The sequence below is a fragment of the Prionailurus viverrinus genome, chromosome X (assembly GCF_022837055.1).
Source record: "Prionailurus viverrinus isolate Anna chromosome X, UM_Priviv_1.0, whole genome shotgun sequence".
NCBI classification, from domain to species: Eukaryota; Metazoa; Chordata; class Mammalia; order Carnivora; family Felidae; genus Prionailurus; species Prionailurus viverrinus.
Genome location: NC_062579.1, coordinates 58578516 through 58595066, shown reverse-complemented (window position 1 = coordinate 58595066; position 16551 = coordinate 58578516).

The following is a 16551-nucleotide window of genomic DNA, read 5'->3' as shown; positions in this document are numbered from 1 at the left end:
ATTCATTTCTCTGCATCTGGTAGCCTGCTACTTATTTTATCATATGTGTTTTTCAATTTCTTTTATTCTGTGCTTTATCTCTGATTTTTTAAATATTTTGTTAAAGGTCTCACTGATGTCCTCAACTCTTTTTTTTCCTCCATTCTTTTTTCAAGTCCAGTGAGTATCTTCATGGTCATTATTTTAATTCTTTATCTGGCGTATTACTTATATCTGTTTTGCTTAGATCTCTTACCGTGGTTTTCTCCTGCTCTTTCATTTGGGACATATCCCACTGTCTCCTCATTTTTTCTAACTCTTTGTGTCTGTTTCTCTGTGCTATGAAAGTCAGATAAGTCTCCTGCACTAGAGAGCAATGGCCTTATGAAGAAAAGATCCTATAGTTCCCTGTAGTACAGTGTCCACCTTCCCCAGGACCTGGTCTTTTAGGGAGTGTCCCCATGTGTGTTGCATGTGCTCTGCTGTTGTGTTCTGGCCACTTTTTCCTTTAGTCCAGTCATCTGCTATGGCTCTCTTTGCTTGTTATGGGCAGTGTTTAGTCTGCAGCAGAGGTTGGAAGCATTTTAACTTGTTTTACACTGGTCTGCTTGTAAAATGAGATCTGCCGCCACCACCACTACCACTGGAACTGAGGCCCAGCAAAATGTGTGGGTTGGGAGATATGGTGTTGGTGGGGGTTTGTTCTGGTCTACTGGGAAAGGGGCCTGCAGCCCTAGAACTGAAGCAAATCTGAGTGGAATGGTCATATCCACCAAAGTATTGGGGGAAGGGTTTGTACACAACTTAGGTAGTGACTGTCAGCACTACTCTGGCTCCCACAGGTGGGCATGTGTTTCTGCTGAAGGCAGAGGAGGAAAATGGTACCTCTCAATTCCTTTGTTCATGAAGTGATCTCCCTATTATCCCTGACACTCTGGGACACACTCTGAAATGAGTAAATAACTCTTGCTGTCATATTTCCCAGGTGTTTTTCAAACTACTGGTTCCATGCTGTTATATGCATGGACTGTTCATCATATTGTCTCTGTAAGGGCAAGGACTCAGCTTCCTAACACCCTCTGGACTCTTCCAGAGCTAAGCTTGGTGATTTTTAAAATTCCAGGATTTATGTCTGGCTGGTTTCAAGAACTTATGAAATTTTGCCCCTCTCACTTTCAAAGCCAAATATTATAGAGACCATCTTCCCTGTGTGGGCTCTTTGATATGATAGTCTTTTTCTCCCCCTTCTCCATGACCTCTGCTCCCTCCTGATGGCACAGAACCATGGTTTATTTTGCTCCCGAACTCCACCTCAACTTTTTCTACCTACTTTAATGTGCTTTCTTCTCTACCTTTAGTTGTGAATTTGTTTTTCCAGTGTTTGGGGCATTTTCTGGATTATTTACACTAATGTGAGCGTTACCTAGTTGTATCAATGGGATGAGGCATGCTTAGGGTCCTCCTATCCACCATCTTCCCAGCCTTCCATATTTTATTTTTTTTCTCTTGCAGCATAATTTACAATAGCCAAGATATGGAAGCCACACAAGTGTCCATCACTAGATGAACAAATAAGGAATATGTGATATACATTCTGAACTATTACTCAGCCATAAAATAGAATGAAATCTTGCCATTTGCAGCAAAATGGATGCACCTAAAGGGTATTATGCTAAGTGAAATAAGTCAGAGAAAGAGAAACACTGTATCATTTCACTCATATGTAGAATTTAAAAAACAAAACAAACAAGATACAGAGAAAGAGACTCAAATACAGAGAAGAAACTGGTGATTGCTGGAGGGGAGGTGGCTGAAGAAATGGGTGAAATAAATAAACTAGATTAAGACTAAATTTACCTTGATGATCAGTGATAAATTCTAACTTAAAAAAGAATGTGAAAGTTATCTTTTAAATGTAAGTCATGTGAAGTCATTCCTCTAATACTTTTCAATGGGTTCAAATTACTGGTAGTATCACTAACTGGGAACAAATCAGCCTTCTTACCAAAACAGCTAGAAAAAACAGAGAAAACTATAAATTCACATTTTTATAAGCATCAGGAGCTGGAAATAAATTAAGACTTTGAAATATAGGAAGTACGTGTCTTCCTCACCCAGCTTATTCTCAGTAACATGTGGTAACAGTAGGACTTATGTCATATGGATTTTGTGAAAACTCCTCACACAGATTTCAAAGAAAGGATAATTGGAGACAGATGAGCTGCAGTTCCTTTTTCCTGTGAGATATTTGTAAAATGTAGATACAGACCAGAGGTTGAGAATCCTAGGATTGTTTGGAAGAAAGCTGCCTACTGAGCTTTTAGAATCAATGAACTGAAATTAAATGAGAGGCCTCAAACACATGTCTATTTTTCTCATCAAGATATTCTCTTAATTCTGAAGCTGTTCAGAACAAGAAACAAATAATGAACAATCAAACTGCTAAACAAATGCCTCAGCCTGAAACCTCTGCAAAACATAAGAGAGTTGTCAACAGTCTTGTGGTGTTAAAGAAATAAAGAAGTCAGGATGTTAGGAGAGGGATGTAACTTGAATGATAACAAATGAAAGTAACTATATTCCAAATAAATAACCACACTTAATAAATTTAAATACAAAAAATTCTATACCATTATTGCACTCTACTTAGTAATTTTTTATAGGGGTGTGGTACAGTAAATCTGAAACTGCTTAGGATAGAGAAAATGAATAAGTAAATAAATAAATAAACAAATTCTAGCTGATAAGAACAGTGCCTCTTACTGTTAGAAAAATACAAATAAAGAAAAGGTAAGGGCTAGAATCCACCTTGTGATGTTGGATTAAAAACAAAGTTATTCATATGAACTCATTGTTTTTAATATATGTACTGATTAATAAACATATAAATACATATAGATATATGTGTATACAGTTTAGTATATATAGAATATTTTATATATATCTACTTCTATATATATTCTATATCTCTGCACAAAGGTTTAAGGCTAATGACAACCTAGTATCAATGAGCACTCCTGGTGTCCATACATTGATTTCTATATACCATTCTCTAATAAAAGGAACTAAGCCTACTAAAACAGATGATTGATTACAGGACCAGGACAGGGAAAAATATAAGCCAAGAATATCTTCTGATGTCTGAAAATAAGGAAGTATTCAAACAGAAAAAAAGGTGTGAGCATGCTGAAAGGACATGGAAACCAACGTCAGGTGTCTCCCAATGGCTAAGTCTGTACAACAAAATAAATTACATTACCAAAAGATCATAACCAGTAGAATAAAAGAATGTCTATGACCCCATAGTGAAACAACTGAATAGGTAAGAGGAACAGTTCTTCCTTATAGTAGAATTCCCTATAATAAATGCAGAAAGAATGACAGAAATAGAAAATCCCCATTAGGCAAACACCACAGTAATTATAGTTGCAGGAAAGAATTGTTAAATGCTGATTAGTGGACAACACTACGAGAAAGAATATTTGCATAGTCACAAAGTATCTGCGCACAAGTTACATATTAAAAAGAAAAAATCAGTAACTTTATAATGAAATCTTGTAGACACTACATTAACCATAGATCCAAAGTTAACATCACAAGTAATAAAACTTATAGATATTATATATTCTTAAAATAGTATAATTAAAGTGCAAAACATCACTTTTGTGTTCTTACCAAAAATAAATCAGTAAGGAAATAACTCAAGTGTAATTATGAGAAAATATCTGGCAAGTCCAAATTGAGAAACATTCTTTTAAATAATTGACCAGTATTCTTTGAAATAATTCTTTGAAATGATTGACCAGTATTCTTTAAAAGGTGAAAGTCATGATAGTCAAAAAAAAAAAAAAAGACAGATAATGTCACAGATTGGAGAAGACTAAGGAAATATGAATGCTAAATACAATGTGGGATCCTAGATCAAATATTGAACCAAAACCAATCAATAGGGGCGCCTGGGTGGCGCAGTCGGTTAAGCGTTCGACTTCAGCCAGGTCACGATCTCGCGGTCCATGAGTTCGAACCCCGTGTCAGGCTCTGGGCTGATGGCTCAGAGCCTGGAGCCTGTTTCCGATTCTGTGTCTCCCTCTCTCTCTGCCCCTCCCCCGTTCATGCTCTGTCTCTCTCTGTCCCAAAAATAAATAAAAAACGTTGAAAAAAAATTAAAAAAAAAAACCAATCAATAAAAGCTATTAGTGTAAAAACTGGAGGAAAGGCAATTTCAGGTCAATAAATTTGTTCAATTTATATAAAATATACTAATTCCTTGTAAACTACAACTTAGAAAAAATAAGAGCGAAAATGGAAAATTTGAATATATCTATACAGGCAATCATAGATTTGATGGTAAGACAAAGCTGTAAAAATAACTGTGCAAGCTAAAACTGTACAAATTTATTTTAATAATATGTGGGGAAAATGCAATTATTTGATGATCTTTAAGTTTTAGTCAAAACATTAAAAACTTTCTTTTTAATTTTTTACTTTTTATTTGAGAGAGAAAGAGAAAGAGAGAGAGAATATCTCAAACAGGTCCGCTCAGTGCAGACCCCAACGTGGGGCTCAATCCCACGACCCTGGGATCATGAACTGAGCCAAAATCAAGAGTCAGACGCTCAACTGACTAAGCCACTCAGGTGCCCCTTAAAAATTTTCTTACTGCCAGTTGTATATGGATAGGGGATTTAATAAACATTTAATAAAACATTTATTTAGCACACTGTAACTTAAAACATTACAGACATTAAGAACTGAAGTGCTTTATGTCTTTGTAAAGAAACACCTTACAAGTAATTGAACAATGCTTATCATCTTCATCTTCTCATTGTATAATTTATGGTACAGAGCAAGAATGTTTTTTTCTATGCCTTGGTATAGTGTCATATTTCTTTCTAAACTGAGATCAGTTTTCAACAATTTATCCTTTGTACTTTGTCATGAAACATCCGCAAAATGTCTTTAATGTGAAGTTTTTGCTGGCATCATTTCTCTCTGGAATATTTTTATTTTTGTCATAAACATTTTCTTTAAATAATTCCTGGAACTTGGTATTACATTTCACAGATTTCACAGCAGCATCATTTGAGCTATTAGTTTCACTTGCTAGCTTAATATTAATCAATTCATGGTGATCTCTGAAATGCTGAAACTGTTTTTCACTGTCAGTAAAAATGTCTTCACTGTCCTTTCCTATACCATTTTCTTTCAATGTGGCAATTAACTTCATTGCTTTAACCTGAACAGTAGACAGACTGGAATTTTTTTACTATTATAGTTTTTATTCCAAAGTAGACATAAATGCTCCATTTATTTCTTCTTTTTTTGTTTGTGTGTGGGAATGTCTTAGTTTTATTTATTTGTTTGTTTAATTTGAGCATAGTTGAAACACAGTGTTACATTAGTTTCAGATATACAACACAATTATTCAACAATCTTATACATTATTCTGTGTTCACCACAGCTGTAGCTACCATCTGTCACCATACAGCACTACTTTAATACCATTGATTTATATTCCCTATGCTGTACAATGTATTTCTGTGACTTATTCATTTCATAAGTGCAAGCCTCTATCTCCCACTCTTTCCCTCACCCATTTCCCATTCCTTTCCCTTCTACTTACCATCAGTTCTCAGTATTTATAGGTCTGATTCTGCCTTTTGTTTGCTTGTTCATTTTTATTTTTTTATATTTCATATGTAAGTGATATCATATGGTATTTGCCTTTCTATGTTTGACATTTCATTTAGCATAATATCCTCTAGGTCAATTTTTGTTGTCACGAGTGGCAAGGTCTTATCCTTTTTTGTGGATGTGTAACATTCCATTTTATGTATTTATATATCTTTATTCATTCATCTATCAATGGACTTTTGGATTGCTTCCATATCTTGGTTATTGTAAATAATGCTGCAACAAACATAGGGAGATATATATATATTTGAATTTGTATTCATTTTATTTGGGTAAATACCCAGTAATGGAATTATTATATTATATGGTAATTTTATTTTTAATTTCTTGAGTAACACCCATACTATTTTCCACAAAATGGCAGTACCAATTTACATTACTACAACTATGCACAAGGGTTCCTTTTTTTAAAATGCTCCATTATAACTATGAGTTTCTGATCTTAGTGCAATTTAAGCTACAAGATGTTGTTACAACTTCATTTTGTTTTTTTAATATAAATCAAACATTTTGAATATAACATAACTTTCTGTAGGCTTAGTTCTCATCTTCCTTTGCTGTTACCATTTTCAAATTTTCTAACCATATACAATTACACTTACAGTATTATCACTTTTCATTTATTTGTGTCATTTTATCTATGCTGGCCAATTCCTTCTTTCAATGATCTATTTTTGACAAATGACCACTGGGAGAAAAGGAAGCAACACAACTATATGCTTTGTTTGTATCTAAGATAAATTACTCATGTTAACATCAGTAGCAGACTATGAAACAAATGATTTGGTTGGTCACTGATCATGATGTACTTGCTATTTATATAGTGATTTGTAGACTGAAGAGCTAGCAGCAAAGTTTGTACTTAATGCAATTGCTTAAAGTTAATACAATTGCTTAAAGTTAACACATTGTGGTTAATGAAATCTGAATCATGTTAGGGGATTGGTGTTACTTAAATAAATCATTAACTGAAATTCATGCAATACACAAATTATGCAAATCAAGGGCTATCTCTATTTCTTAAAGAAATTTATGCCATTATTAAAACCTCCCCTGGAAACCAATTTGACAATAAATTTAATATATTAAAAAAATAAAATAAAATAAAAAATTAAAACAAATTAAAAAAAAAAACCTCCTCAAGGAAAACCCAACACAGATGGCTTCAGTGGTGAATTCTTGCAACATATGTGGAACACATAACATCAATATTATATGAACTTTAAGAGAATAGAAAAGAAAGAAGCATATTGCAGCTCTTTTTTATTTGTTTGTGGTTTTTTTTTAAAGGTAGAAAATTCTTGATATAGAAAGCTAGATTATAGACATATTCCTTCATGACCATAGATGCAAATATATTGCACAGAACATTTGAAAATTAACACTGGAGCTATATTAAAATGTATAATACAGATTGGTGATTTAAGATTTAATCCTGAGATGCAAAGTTGGTGTAACATTTTTAAGTCAATCAATGTAATTCACCTCATTAATAGCAAAAACATGAGAAAAGTCAGAGTCATCTTGATATATGAGTAAAAAAACAATGGTTAAAAAATTTTAACAAGCTAGAAATTTAAGTGAAATTCCCTAATCTTATAGAAAGTATCTACCAAGACAATCAATAGACAATATGACATAATTTAAAGCTTTTCTATTGTGATTGAGAATGAGACAAAATGTCTGCTGCTATCAGTTCTAACCAATTTTTAATTTTTTTTATTTGAATCAATGTAATAAAGGAAGGAAAGGAAATATACAGCATAAGAATAACAAATAATGAAATAACATATTTGTCATTAGAATACAGCATGAATTACTATGGAAAATTTCCCAAAAAATCTACAAACCATGATATGTGGTTTAATAAATAAATTTAGAAAAGTCATTTGATAAAATTCAATATAAAATATTCACTCATCAGAAACACACATATACACACCCACACATTCTCACACAAATCTAAAGAAGGTACACCAAACAAGAAAGTAAAGTACATCACTACCAAAAACAACAACAATAAACCAATAAAACACAACAGAAGGAAGAAAGAGAGGAAAAGAACAAGAGATTGACAAGACACAGAATACAATAAAGAGAATCTCAATTCTAAATGCTTCTCTATCAATAATGACTGTGAATGTAAATGGATTAAAACTGTTCAATTAAAAGACACAGAGTGGCTGGATAGTTTTTAAAAGGCAAAATCCAATTACATAATGTTAACAAGACTCTCTTTAGAAGTAAGAAGACACATAGCCTTAGAGTGAAGGGATGGATAAAGATAATCTATGCAAATGGTAACCAAAAGAGAGCATTGGTGGCAATACCATATGTATACCAGACAAAAGATACTTTAACTAAAAAGTTGTCACAGGAGATAAAGGATGACATTATGTAATGATTAAAGGGCCAATTCACTAGGAAACATAACAATTATAAATATGTATACACCCAACATCAGAGCACCTAAATGTACAAAGAAAACTGATAGAACAGAGGAATAAGTAGAGAACAATATAGTAATACTCATACACTCTGACAATCCACATAAAACAATGGATAGAAGATCTAGAGAGAAAAATCAATAAGGAGAGAGAAGACATAAACAACACTAAAGATAAAATGGAACTAACAGACATATACAGAACATTCCACTGAACAGCAAGAAAACCCATATTCTTCTTAGCATATATAGAATATTTCTCCAAGAGAGCTGTAAGAAGATTGCAATTGTACCAAGTTACTTTCCCGATCATAATATAATGAAAGGAGGCAGGAAGAGCAGGATGATGGTGGTGGAGTAGGAGGACTATAGAGCCATCTCAAGCCACAAAAACGAGATAACTAGCAAATGATCCTAAATACCTCAGAAATTGACCCAAAGATGTACAAACTCCACACTGAAAGGGAGAGAAATGGCCACATCAGAGAACGCAGGAAGTGTAAAGACGTGGTTTAGGGGAAAAACAGATTGTGACTGATACAGAGAGGAGGAAGCCATGTATGTGGAGAAGGGTGAGAGAAAGAGGTGCACACAAGGGAATACACAGAACATTTCCCCAAGGCATTTGGCTTGGAAAACGACAGGGGCTGAATTGAAAACCAGCAGGGCTTAAAGCCTGGAGTTATAAAAGTCAGCAGCTTGACCAAGATAGAGCCCAGAGGGCATTGCACTGCTCCTGGAGAGAAGGCAGACAATCAGGGTCACACACCAATGTGAAGGGAAACACCAATGTGAAGAGCATATAGGGCACACAGCAGGGAGATTATTTGCTCTAATTGAAGCACTTGTGAGAGGCAGCATTCATGGAGACATCTCTCCAGGAACAAAGGAGCCTGCCAGCACCATTTTGTTCACATACCCCTCAACATAAACACAGAACCACCTGCAGGAAGCAGTGCAGTGTTGACACTGTCTTCCTAGCTTTCTGACACCAAACCCCACACCGCCGAGCTCTGCTGAAACTGCCCTTTTCAGTCACCTTTGCCTCAGTCCCAGCACAGCAGGGCCTTCTCCCTGAAGACCATCACAAACACTTGCCCACACCATGTCTCACAACTACAGAGTTTTGCAGGGGCCTCAGCTCCAGTGTAGGTGGTGACAGTTCTCATTTCAAAAGCATATGAGAACACACCTATTTAAAACTCACCACATTCAGACCAGGGACCAAACAGGGTCCACAGCAGACAAGGAGAGCATCTGCAGGTTACTGGCTTGAAAGAGCGGCCAGAGCACAATAAAGAGAGCATGCAGAACACACCAGAGACACTCCCTGAAGCCCCAGGCCCTGAGCATTACATCATCTTTTCTTTATAAAGCCATTAGTTTCTGAAGCAGGAGACTCAATGGGCTTTTCTAACACACAAAAGAAGGCAGAGACTTAGACAAAATACCAAGATGGAGGAATGTATCCTAAATGAAAGAACAAGATAAGGACACAACCAGAGATCTAAGCAAAACAGATCTAAGTAACATGCATGATTTGAAGCAATGTTCATAATGATATTCATTGGGATTGAGAAAAGAAGAAATCAGAGAGACCCTTACCACACAAATAAAAGAGTTAAAAAAGAATCAGAAATGAATAGTGCAATAAACAAGATTGGAAACAGGCTTGATGCAATGAACACAAGGCTGGAAGGAATAGAGGAACAAATTAGTGACCTAGAAGACAAAGTAATGGAAGATAATGAAGCTGAAAAAAGAGAGAAAGAATTATGGAACATGATAATAGACTTAGGGAACTCAGTGACTCCATCAAACATAATAACGTTTGTATTATAGGAGTCAAAGAAGAAGAAGAGAGAAGAAAGAGGGCAGAAAATTTATTTGAAGAAACAATAGCAGAAAACTTCCCTAATCTGGGGAAGGAAACAGGCATCCCAATCCAGGAGTCACAAAGAAATCCATTTAAAATCAACAAAAGCAGGCCAACACCAAGACATGTTGTAATTAAATTTGCAAAATATGGTGATAAAGACAAAAATCTTAAAACAGCAAGACAAAAGAAGTCTTTAACTTACAAGGGAAGACCAATAAGGTTAGCAACAGATCTCTCCATAGAAATTTGGCAAGCCAGAAGGAAGTGTCATGGTATATTAAACGTGCTGAATGGAAAAAATCTGCAGCCAAGAACACTCTATTCCACAAGGCTATCATTCAGAATAGAAGGAGAGATAAAGAGTTTCCCAGACAAACAAAAACTAAAGGAGTTAGTGACAGCAAGAAATATTAAAGGGGACCTTTTGAGTTCAAAGGAGAGACTAAAAGTGACAAAGACAAGAAAGCATCAGAGAGTTTCTTCTGAAAAGACAAAACAAGTAATAAAATGGCACTAAATATATATCTATCAATAATTACTCTGAATGTAAATGGACTAAATGCTCCAATAGAAAAATATATGGTGTCAGAATGGATGAATAAATAAGACCCATCTATATGTGCCTATAAGACATCTGTTTTAGACCTAAAGACACGTTCAGATTGAAAGTGAGGGGGTGGAGAAACATTTGTCATGTAAGCGATGTCAAAAGAAAATCAGAGTAGCAATACTTGAATCAGACAACCTATATTTTAAACAAAAACTAACAAGAGACAGACTGACACTATGTTATTTATAATAAAGGGGATAATCCTACAAGAAAATATAACAATTGTAAATATTTATGCAACCAACACTGGACAACACAAATATATAAAACAATTAATAACAAACATAAAGGAACTAATTGATAATAACACAATAATAGTAGGGGACTTTAACACCCAACTTACATCAATGGACAGATTAAACAGGAAATAAATAAGGAAATTATATCTTTAAATGACATACTGGACCAAATGGATTTAACAGATATATTCAGAACAGCCCATTCTGCAACAGTAGAATACACATTCTTTTTTTTTAATTAATGTTTACTTATTTTTGAGAAAGAGAGAGTGAGGAAGGGAGAGAGAAAGAGGGAGACACAGAATCTGAAGCAGTCTCCAGGCTCTGAGCTGTCAACACAGAGCCCGATGCAGGGCTCGAACTCACAGTGAGATCATGACCTGAGCCGAAGTCAGACGCTTAACCGAGTCACCCAGGTGCCCCCAGAATACACATTCTTAACAAGTTCACATGGAACATTCTCCAGAAAAAAAAATCACATGTTAGGTCAAAAAACAGGCTTCCACAAATACAAAAAGACTGAAATCATACCATGTACCTTTTCTGACCACAACACTATAAAGCTAGAAGTCAACCACAAGAAAACATTTGGAAAGACCACAATACATGGAGGTTAAACAACATGCTACTAAACAATGAATTAGTCAACCAGGAAATCAAAGAATAAATTTAAAAAAATACATGGAAACAATTAAAATGAAAACACAATGGTCCAAATCCTTTGGGATGAAGCAAAAACTGTTCTAGGAGAGAAGTATGTAGCAATACTGATCCTTTTTAAGTAGTATGAAAAATCTCAAATAAACAATATAATCTTAAACCTAAAGGAGCTAAAAATAAAAGAGCCACAAATGAAGCCTAAATACAGGAGAAAGAAGGAAATAATAAAAATTAGAGCATGAGGAAATGATACAGAAACTATTATTTACTCAAATTTTCTGACCCCTTTCCTCTCTCCTTCTGTGACTCCTATAATATAAATGTTATTGCATTTGATGGAATAACTGAGTTCCCTAAGTCTATTCTCAAGTTCCATAATTATTTCTTTCTTTTGTTCAGCTTCATTATTTTTTAATATTTTGTCTTCTAGGTCCCTAATTCATTCCTCTGCTTCTTCCAGCCTTCTGTTCATGACATAAGCATGTTTCCAATCTCTCTCTCTCTCTTTGTATTCTTCTTTTCTGATTATTTTTAAGTCTTTTATCTTTGTGGTAAGGATTTACTTGATGTCCTCTGTTCTTTTTGTCATGTCCATGAGTGTCCTCATGATTTTTCCTTTAAATTATCCATCAGGCAGTAACTTATATCTGACTCACTTAGGTCTCTGTCCATGGCCTTATCTTGTTCTTTCATTTGGGATAAATTCCTCTGTCTTGGCATTTTATCTAAGACTCTGCCTTCCTCTGTGTGTTAGGAAAGCCAGTTACGTCTCCTCCTCCTCCTGAAAGTAATGATCTTATTAAGAAGAGGTCATGTAGGGGCGCCTGGGTGGCTCAGTCAGTTGAGCATCCGACTTCAGCTCAGGTCATGATCTCATGGTTTGTGGGTTCAAGCCCAATGTCAGGATCTGTGCTGACAGTGTGGAGCCTGCTTGGGATTCTTTCTCTCTTCCACTCTCTGCCCCTCCCTGACTTGCACTTTCTCTCTCTCAAGATAAATAAATAAGCTTAAAAATAAAAGAAGAGGTCATGTAATACCTAGGGCCTGGCACTTCAGGGAGTGTTGATGGTGTGTGCTTTGTGTGCTCTGATTCTGTGTTGTGACTGCTCTATCCTTCAGGCCAGTCATCTTCAGAGGCCCTCCTTGCCTGCTATGGGCATGTTTGGTCCCTGGTCTGAATGTGATGAGTTTTAACTAGGTGTGCTCTGGTCTGCTTGTGAAATATGACCTGATTGCACTTCCAGAACTGAGTCCCTGCTGAACTCTCTGGTCTGGAGATGTATTGTGGGCAGAGGTTTATGCTGGTCTTCTGGAGAAAGGGCCCACTGCACTGGGACTGAGACATGCTTGACTGAGAAAGGCAGTTCTGCAAGAGTGTTGGGGGGTAGGGTTTGGTGTTAGCAAGTCAGGAAGCCTTTGTGGGTGCTGTACTACTTCCAGCAGTTAGGTCTGTTTATGCTGAGTAGCAGTGAGGGAAATATTGTCAGCCAGCTCCTTTGTTCCCAGAGAGGCATCTCCATTAAAGCCGCCTCTCAGGGATACACTCCAAGAAGAGTGAATAATCTCCCCCTGTGTCCCCTAGGCATTCTTCATATCACTGCTTCCATGCTGTCCCCCCACCACAACCCTACATTGTTTGCCTTTTTTCTCTCCAGAAACGGGGTAGTACCTGCCTGGCTCTATCAAGGCAAAGGCCACTGACCTTTAAAACTACAGGCTATAAGCCCCAGTATCTGCAAGAACTCATGGAATTCAGCCCCTTTCATTTTCCAAGCCAATGGCTTTGGGAAAACATTCTCCTTGTGTTCCCCTGTGTGTTCCTCTAACTTTTGCCTATCTCTGTGACCACAGATTCCTCCTCTCTGCAGCATCTGTGATCATTTCTCCCCTAAACCATGTCCCTGCACTTCCTACCTTCTTCAATGTGGCCACCTCTTTCCCTTTAGTTACTTATCAGTCTTCTGGTCAAATTCTGGGTTTGTTAGTATGATTTGATAGTTATATAGTTATGTTTGTGGAATGAGAGGAGCCTAAGGTCCTCCCACTCTACTTCTATCTTTATCAGAAAACCTAAAGATGTTACTTCAAAGAGGTCATGTTGGGGCAATTTTGTAGCTCAGTTGGCTAGGCATCTGACTCTTGATTTAAGCTCCAGTCATGATCTCGCAGTTCATGAGGTTGAGCCCCACTTTAGGCTCTGCGCTGATAGCATGGAGCCTGGTTAGGATTTTCTCTCTCTATCTCTCTGGCCCCGGCATGCTCACTCTTTCTCTCTCAAAACAAACAAACAAACAAACAAATAAGAAAGTGGGTCATGCTTGGGGCGCCTGGGTGGCTCAGTCGGTTAAGTGCCAGACTTTGGCTAAGGTCATGATCTCACACTCTGTGGGTTCGAACCCCTTGTCAGGCTCTGTGCTTACAGGTCAGAGTCTGAAGCCTGCTTAAGATAATTTGTCTCCCTCTTTCTCTTCCCCTTCTCAGTTCAAACTCTGTCTCTCTTTCTCTCAAAAATAAATAAGCATTAAAAAATAAAAAAAAAAGAAAGTGGGTAATGCTTGACTCTTAAGGTTTTATGTGGATTTAGAGTCATAAGTTCCAATTATTTTTGAGCTTACCTATCCTTTTTGTTTTTTATCATCTTTTTCTCAGTGAAATTTGAGTTGGTGAACATGGCAAAGGACACTGTACTCATATTACCCCCCCTTTTTTTTTCTCTCTCCTCTGTTATCCTTAGTGCAAAGAAAATGCACATTGGCTTTAGGATAAGATAAAATAGTTTTATTTTTTAATTTTTTTCATCCTTTTATTATTTATTTATTTATTTTTTATTATATGAAATGTATTGTCAAATTGGTTTCCATACAACACCAAGGGCTCATCCCAACAGGTGCCCTCCTCAATACCCATCACCCAACCTCCCCTCTCTCCCACCCCCCATTAACCCTTAGTTTGTTCTCAGTTTTTAAGAGTCTCTTATGCTTTGGCTCTCTCCCACTCTAACCTCTTTTTTTTCCTTCCCCTCCCCCATGGGTTCCTGTTAAGTTTCTCAGGATATACATAAGAGTGAAACCATATGGTATCTGTCTTTCTCTGTATGGCTTATTTCACTTAGCATAACACTCGCCAGTTCCATCCATGTTGCTACAAAGGGCCATATTTCCTTCTTTCTCATTGTCACGTAGTACTCCATTGTGTATATAAACCACAATTTCTTTATCCATTCATCAGTTGATGGACATTTAGGCTCTTTCCATAATTTGGCTATTGTTGAGAGTGCTGCGATAAACATTGGGGTACAAGTGCCCCTATGCATCAGTACTCCTGTATCCCTTGGGTAAATTCCTAGCAGTGCTACTGCTGGGTCATAGGGTAGATCTATTTTTAATTTTTTGAGGAACCTCCACACTGTTTTACAGAGTGGCTGCACCAGTTTGCATTCCCACCAATAGTGACAGAGTGTTCTTGTATCTCCACATCCTCTCCAGCATCTATACTCTCCTGATTTGTTCATTTTGGCCACTGACTGGCATGAGCTGATATCTGAGTGCGGTTTTGATTTGTATTTCCCTGATGAGGAGAGATATTGAGCATCTTTTCATGGGCCTGTTGGCCATCCAGATGTCTTCTTTAGAGAAGTGTCTACTCATGCTTTCTGCCCATTTCTTCACTGGATTATTTGTTTTTCGCATGTGGAGTTTGATGAGCTCTTTATAGATTTTAGATACTAGCCCTTTGTCCAATATGTCATTTGCAAACATCTTTTCCCATTCTGTTGGTTGCCTTTTAGTTTTGTGGATTGTTTCCTTTGCTGTGAAGAAGCTTTTTATCTACATGAGGTCCCAATAGTTCATTTTTGCTTTTAATTCCCTTGCCTTTGGGGATGTGTCAAGTAAGAAATTGTTGCGGCTGAGGTCAGAGAGGTCTTTTCCTGTTTTCTCCTCAAGGGTAGTGATGGTTTCCTGTCTCACACTCAGGTCCTTTATCCATTTTGAGTTTATTTTTGTGAATGGTGTGAGAAAGTGGTCTAGTTTCAACCTTCTGCATGTTGCTGTCCAGTTCTCCCAGCACCATTTGTTAAAGAGACTGTGTTTTTTCCATTGGATATTCTCTCCTGCTTTGTCAAAGATTAGTTGGCCATGCTTTTGGGCATCTAATTCTGGGTTTCTATTCTATTCCATTGGTCTATGTGTCTGTTTTTGTGCCAATACCATGCTGTCTTGATGATGACAGCTTTGTAGTAGAGGCTAAAGTCTGGGATTGTGATGCCTCCTGCTTTGGTCTTCTTCAAAATTACTTTGGCTATTCGGGGACTTTTGTGGTTCCATATGTATTTTAGGATTGCTTGCTGTAGCTTCGAGAAAAATGGTGGTGCAATTTTGATTGGGATTGCATTGAACGTGTAGATAGCTTTGGGTACTATTGACATTTTTTTTTTCAACATTTATTTATTTTTGGGACAGAGAGAGACAGAGCATGAACAGGGGAGGGGCAGAGAGAGAGGGAGACACAGAATCAGAAACAGGCTCCAGGCTCCGAGCCATCAGCCCAGAGCCCGACGCGGGGCTCGAACTCCGGGACTGCGAGATCGTGACCTGGCTGAAGTCGGATGCTTAACCGACTGCGCCACCCAGGCGCCCCTACTATTGACATTTTGACAATATTTATTCTTCCAACCCATGAGCACGGATGTTTTTCCATTCCTTTATATATTCTTCAATTTCCTTCAAAAGCTTTCTATAGTTTTCAGCATACAGATCTTTTACATCTTTGATTAGATTTATTCCTAGGTATTTTATGCTTCTTGGTGCAATTGTGAATGGGATCAGTTTCTTTATTTGTCTTTCTGTTGCTTCATTATTAGTGTATAAGAATTCAACTGATTTCTGTACATTGATTTTGTATCCTGCAACTTTGCTGATTTCATGTATCAGTTCTAGCAGACTTTTGGTGGAGTCTATCAGATTTTCCATGTGTAATATCATGTCATCTGCAAAAAGTGAAAGCTTGACTTCATCTTTGCCAATTTTGATGCCTTTGATTTCCT